Source organism: Arachis stenosperma, chromosome 5 (genome assembly GCF_014773155.1).
Source record: "Arachis stenosperma cultivar V10309 chromosome 5, arast.V10309.gnm1.PFL2, whole genome shotgun sequence".
NCBI lineage: Eukaryota > Viridiplantae > Streptophyta > Magnoliopsida > Fabales > Fabaceae > Arachis > Arachis stenosperma.
In genome coordinates, this window is record NC_080381.1 from 100345887 (window position 1) to 100353184 (window position 7298).

The following is a 7298-nucleotide window of genomic DNA, read 5'->3' on the forward strand; positions in this document are numbered from 1 at the left end:
ATCCACTTAATATATAACTAGTAAACTAAGGTGCAAATTAAGCTAAAATATCCAAGATATATACAGCCCAAAGCACAGAATATAGAAATACAACAAAAATAAAAAAAGGGGAAAATGTGCAAATAAAATACAGAAAATAAACAAAATAAGATGAGAGTCTGTAGTGGTTCACCAAAAAATATGCCAGAGATGGCAACCTCCCCATACTTAAATAATAGCATCGTCCTCGATGCTCACTCAAACTGGGGGTGAAGAAGTGTCATCTCCGGAAGGATGGGCTGCCGGTGTCTCGGTGGAAGTAGGAAGGTCTGCAGTCTCGGTGAGTGTAGGAGGAGCTGTTTGCTGAAGTGGAGGCTCTGTCTGTAGAAGAATATCTGGATCAGCGGTCTGTAGCTGGTGGTGCTCCTCATGATGTGGTGCTGTATGCTCGGGTCCTCCCTGCTCAGCCTGGGTAGGTGCCTCCTCCTCATGATTGCTCGCCTCCTCCTCAGATGTGTCGGATGGAGTGTCAGACTTGGAGGAAATGTCACCACCAGATCGGATCATCAGCTTAAGGTGCTCATAGCGCCGCTTGTGACGACGCTCAGACCTCTCATAATGTCACTTGTTGTGACGTTCAGATCTCTCGAAGTGCTGCTGGTGGCGGCGCTCCATCTGGTCTAAGCAGTCAAAGAGTCAGTGCACCAGAAGATAGACGGCTCAAGAACAGGTGGGGGTGCAGAGGATGGAGCTGGGGCAGCGGATGCTGAAGGGGCAGCTAAAGACGTAGCTACCTCAGTAGAATCAGTCAGAAAAGGAGGTCAGTAGCCAAAAGCCTGAAACTTTCTACTGTGAGGGATGATCTTCCTGCAGTCTATGGCGGATGGATTTTCATTAGTAATTTCCCAAGGTACCTCAGCTCGGCGACACAACTGAGTAATCAGGAATGGAAAAGGGAGGGTGCCTCGGACATAAACTCTGGTCATGTAATGCCGGATGAAGCGGAGCAGATATAAGTCCTTACCCATCATCACACACCAGATGAGGCTAATCATAGCAGCTGGCACCTCCGTCTCATGAGTGCTCGACATCACGTAGTTACTCAGAATCTGTTGCTATAGCCGAGCCTCATCATTCAGATATATGAGCCTGATTCCCTTTGGTACCACTATGCTCATTCCCATGACCCATAGAACAGTAGGATCAAAAGTGATAGCCCGTTTCACTGCACCCCAGTCAAATCTCATGAATCTCATATCCTCTTCAACTTTCTAGTAACCGTCTGGCTGATCAGATTTAGGTGGAAGCTGGAGGATATATTCAATTGCTTCCTCAGTAACTAGAAGTTGCTTGCCTCTGAGCTGTACTGTGGTGGACGAAATTGTGATTCATGTGTTATTCCATTTTTGCAAAATTCATTGCTTTTCATTCCCTGGTAATGGCGCCAAAAACATGATGCCAATACCATGGTTCATAACTTCGTTCAACTTAACCAGCAAGTGTACTGGGTCATCCAAGTAATACCTTACGTGAGTAAGGGTCGATCCCACAGAGATTTTTGGTATGAAGCAAGCTATGGTCACCTTGTAAATCTCAGTTAGGCAGATTGAATAGTTTTGGGTTTCAAAAATTAATAATAAAAAGAAAATAAAAGGGATAGAAATACTTATGTAAATTAATAGTGGGAATTTCAGATAAGTGTAAGGAGATGCTGTGCTCCTCTTGAATCTCTACTTTCCTATTACAGTCGTCCAATCCTTCTTACTCCTTTCCATGGCAAGCTGTATGTAGGGCATCACCGTTGTCAATGGCTACATCCCATCCTCTCAGTGAAAATGGTCCTATGCTCTGTCACGGCACGGCTAATCATCTGTCGGTTCTCAATCAGGTTGGAATAGAATCCTTTGATTCTTTTGCGTTTGTCATCACGCCCAGCCTTCAGGAGTTTGAAGCTCGTCACAGTCATTCAATCCCAGAATCCTACTCGGAATACCATAGACAAGGTTTAGACTTTCCGGATCCTCATGAATGCCGCCATCTATCTAACTTATACCACGAAGATTCTATTGGGGAATCTAAGAGATATGCGCCCGGCCTAAGGTAGAACGGAAGTGGTTGTCAGTCACACGCGTTCATAGGTGAGAATGATGATGAGTGTCACGGATCATCACATTCATCAAAGTGTTGTGCAACGTATATCTTGGAATAAGAATAAAAGAGAATTGAATAGAAAGTAATAGTAATTGTATTGAAACTTAAGGTATAGCAGAGCTCCACACCCTTAATCTATGGTGTGCAGAAACTCCACCGTTGAAAATATATAAGTGAAAGGTTCAGGCATGGCCGAATGGCCAGCCCCCCAAAACGTGATCATAGGATTCAAAATACAATCCCGGATTCCATGTGGTCAAAAGACAACTAATACATTAGTAAAAAGTCTTATTTATACTAAACTAGCTACTAGGGTTTACATGAGTAAGTAATTGATGCATAAATCCACTTCCGGGGCCCACTTGGTGTATGTTTGGGCTGAGCTTGATCTATCCACGAGTTGAGGCTTTTCTTGGAGTTGAACTCCAAGTTATGACGTGTTTTGGGCGTTCAACTCCGGATCATGACGTTTTTCTGGCGTTTAACTCCAGACAGCAGCATGTACTTGGCTTTCAACGCCAAGTTACGTCATCAATTTCCGAATAAAGTATGGACTATTATATATTTCTGGAAAGCTTTAGATATCTACTTTCTAACGCCGTTGGGAGCGCGCCATTTGAAGTTCTGTAGCTCCAGAAAATCCATTTTGAGTGCAGGGAGGTCAGATTCCAACAGCATCAGCAGTCCTTTTGTCAGCCTTTTTCAGAGTTTTGCTCAAGTCCCTCAATTTCAGCCAGATTTTACCTGAAATCACAGAAAAACACACAAACTCATAGTAAAGTCCAGAAATGTGAATTTAACATAAAAACTAATGAAAACATCCCTAAAAGTAGCTTGAACTTACTAAAAACTACCTAAAAACAAAGCCAAAAAGCGTATAAATTATTCACTCATCACAACACCAAACTTAAATTGTTGCTTGTCCCCAAGCAACTGAAAATCAATTAGGATAAAAAGAAGAGAATATACTATAAATCCCAGAATATCAATGAATATTAATTATAATTAGATGAGCGGGACTTGTAGCTTTTTGCTTCTGAACAGTTTTGGCATCTCACTTTTTCCTTTGAAGTTTAGAATGATTAGCTTCTCTAGGAACTTAGACTTTCGGATAGTGTTATTGACTTTCCTAGTTAAGCATGTTGATTCTTGAACACAGCTACTTATGAGTCTTGGCCGTGGCCCTAAGCACTTTGTTTTCCAGTATTACCACCGGATACATAAATGCCACAGACACATAACAGGGTGAACCTTTTCAGATGGTGACTCAGCTTTGCTAGAGTCCCCAGTTAGTGGTGTCCAGAGCTCTTAAGCACACTCTTTTTGCTTTGGATCACGACTTTAACCACTCAGTCTCAAGCTTTTCACTTGGACCTTAATGACACAAGCACATGGTTAGGGACAGCTTGGTTTAGCCGCTTAGGCCTGGATTTTATTTCCTTGGGCCCTCCTATCCATTGATGCTCAAAGCCTTGGATCCTTTTTACCCTTGCCTTTTGGTTTTAAGGGCTATTGGCTTTTTATGCTTGCTTTTTCTTTTTCTTTCTATTTTTTTTTCGCCATTTTTTTTTCGCAAGCTTCTTCTTGTTCACTGCTTTTTCTTGCTTCAAGAATCAATTTCATGATTTTTCAGATCCTCAATAACATTTCTCTTTGTTCATCATTCTTTCAAGAGCCAATAGTTTTAACATTCATAAACAACAAGATCAAAAGACATATGCACTGTTCAAGCATACATTCAGAAAACAAAAGTATTGTCACCACATCAATATAATTAAACTAAATTCAAGGATAAATTTGAAATTCATGTACTTCTTGTTCTTTTGAATTAAAACATTTTTCTTTTAAGAGAGGTGAAGGATTAATGGAATTTGTTCATAGCTTTAAGACATAGTTACTACATACTAATGATCATGAAATAAAGACACAAAACATAGATAAACACAACATTAAAAACCGAAAACAGAAAGAAATAAAGAACAAGGAATGAATCCACCTTTAGTGGCATCTTCTTCTTGAAAGACCAATGATGTTCTTAAGCTCTTCTATGTCCCTTCCTTGCCTTTGTTGCTCCTCCCTCATTGCTCTTTGATCTTCTCTTATTTCATGGAGAATGATGGAGTGCTCATGATGTTCCACCCTTAATTGTTCAACATTGTGGCTCAAATCTTCTAAGGAAGTGTTGAGTTGTTCCCAATAGTTGTTGGGAGGAAAGTGCATCCCTTGAGGCATCTCAGGGATTTCTTGATGATGAGCTTCCTCATGCATCTCTTGAGAACCGTGAAGGGTCTCTCTTGCTTGCTCCATCCTCTTCTTGGTGATGGGCTTATCCTCTTCAATGAGGATGTCTCCTTCTATGATAACTCCAGCTGAGTAACATAGATGGCAAATAAGGTGAGGAAAAGCTAGCTGTGCCATATTGGAGGGCTTGTCGGCTATTTTGTAGAATTCATTGGAGATGACTTCATGAACTTCTACTTCCTCTCCAATCATGATGCCATGAATCATGATAGCCCGATCCACAGTAACTTCAGATCGGTTGCTAGTAGGAATGATGGAGCATTGAATGAACTCCAACCATCCTCTAGCCACAGGCTTGAGGTCCAGTCTTCTTAGTTGGACTGGCTTGCCTTTGGAGTCTCTCTTCCATTGAGCTCTTTCCACACATATGTCCATAAGAACTTGGTCCAACCTTTGATTAAAGTTGACCCTTCTAGTGTAGGGGCGTTCATCTCCTTGCATCATGGGCAAGTGGAATGCCAACCTCACATTTTTCGGACTAAAATCTAAGTATTTCCCCCAAAACCATTGTGAGATAATTCTTTGGACTCGGGTTCATACTTTGATCATGGTTCCTAGTGATCCATGCATTGGCATAGAACTCTTGAACCATTAAGATTCCGACTTGTTGCATGGGGTTGGTAAGGACTTTCCAACCTCTTCTTCGGATTTCATGTCGGATCTCCAGATACTCATTTTTCTTGAGCTTGAAAGGGACCTCAGGGATCACCTTCTTCTTTGCTACAACATCATAGAAGTGGTCTTGATGGCTCTTAGAGATGAATCTTTCCATCTCCCATGACTCGGAGGTGGAGCTTTTGTCTTCCCTTTTCCTTTTCTAGAGGATACTCCGGCCTTAGGTGCCATTGATGGTAATGGAAAAACAAAAAGCTTATGCTTTTACCACACCAAACTTAAAATATTGCTCGCCCTCGAGCAAGAGAAGAAAGAGAAGAAGAAGAAGAAGAAGAAAATATGGTAGAGAGGGATTGATGTAGGTTCGGCCAAGTGGGAAGGGTTTGTGTTGTGTGATTTAGGGTGGGAATGGGTGGGAAAATGGTTTTGAATTTTTGAAGGTAGGTGGGGTGCATAGGGAAGAGTGGATGGATGTGAGTGGTGAAGGGGGTGATTGGGAAGAGGAATTGAGGTGATTGGTGAAGGGTTTTGGGAAGTGTGACATGGGGAAGAGTAATCACAAAAACTAGGATTAGGAGGTAAGGTGGGAATATGGTAGGTGGGGATCCTGTGGGGTCCACAGATCCTGAGGTGATCCTGTGGGGTCCACAGGTCCTGATGTGTCAAGAAATTCCATCCCTGCACCAAATAGGCATGTAAAATGCCTTTGCACACCATTTTGGCGTTTAAACACCCATTGGTGCACGTTCTGGGCGTTCAACGCCCATGTAAAGCATGTTTCTGGCGTTGAACGCCAGTTTCATGCTTGTTACTGGCGTTCAGCGCCAGCTTTTCTTCTCTAGGCACATTCCTGGCGTTCAGCGCCAGAATGTTGCTTGTTTTTGGCGTTCAGCGCCAGAATGATGCTCTGTTCTGGCGTTGAACACCGGCCAGATGCATCTTACTGGCGTTGAACGCCAGCCCGTGCGTCCTCCAAGGTGTAATTTTTTTCTTCTGCTGTTTTTGATTCTGTTTTTAATTTTTATGATTTTTTCGTGACTCCACATGATCATGTACCTAATAAAACACAAAATAACAATAAAATAGAATAAAATAAAAATTAGATAAAGAAAATTGGGTTGCCTCCCAACAAGCGCTTCTTTAATGTCAATAGCTTGACAGTGGGCTCTCATGGAGCCACAAGGTGATCAGGTCAATATTGTGTAGTCCCATCACCAAACTTAGAGTTTGGATATGGGGTCTTAACACCAAACTTAGAGTTTGGTTGTAGCCTCCCAACACCAAACTTAGAGTTTGACTGTGGGGGCTCTTCTTGACTCTGAACTGAGAGAAGCTCTTCATGCTTACTCTCTTTTGCCATAAAGGGATGGCCATGTGCCTTAAACACAAGGTAGTCCCCATTCAAGTGAAGGACTAATTCGCCTTTGTTGACATCTATCACAGCTCCTGCTGTGGCTAGGAAAGGTCTTCCAAGGATGATGCAATCATCCTCTTCCTTCCTAGTGTCTAAGATTATGAAATCAGCAGGGATGTAAAGGCCTTCAACCTTTACTAACACGTCCTCTACTATTCCATAAGCTTGTCTCAATGACTTGTCTGCCAATTGTAATGAAAACAAGGCAGGTTGTACCTCAATGATCCCCAGCTTCTCCATTACAGAGAGTGGCATAAGATTTATCCCTGACCCCAGATCACACAGAGCTTTTTCAAAGGTCATGGTGCCTATGGTACAAGGTATTAAGAACTTGCCAGGATCTTGTTTCTTTTGAGGTAGAGTTTGCTGAATCCAGGTATCCAGTTCACTAATGAGCAAGGGAGGTTCACTTTCCCAAGTCTCATTACCAAACAACTTGGCATTCAGCTTCATGATAGCTCCTAAATATTGAGCAACTTGCTCTCCAGTCACATCTTCATCCTCTTCAGAGGAAGAATAGTCTTCAGAGCTCATGAATGGCAGAAGGAGATTTAATGGAATCTCTATGGTCTCTATATGAGCCTCTAATTCCTTTGGATCCTTAATAGGAAACTCCTTCTTGCTTGAGGGACGTCCCAGGAGGTCTTCCTTACTAGGATTTTCGTCCTCCTCCTCCCTTGTGCATTCGGCCACATTGATCAAATCAATGGCTTTGCACTCTCCTTTTGGATTCTCTTCTGTATTGCTTGGGAGAATACTGGGAGGAGTTTCAGTGACTTTCTTACTCAGCTGGCCCACTTGTGCCTCCAGATTTCTGATAGAGGATCTTGTTTCACTC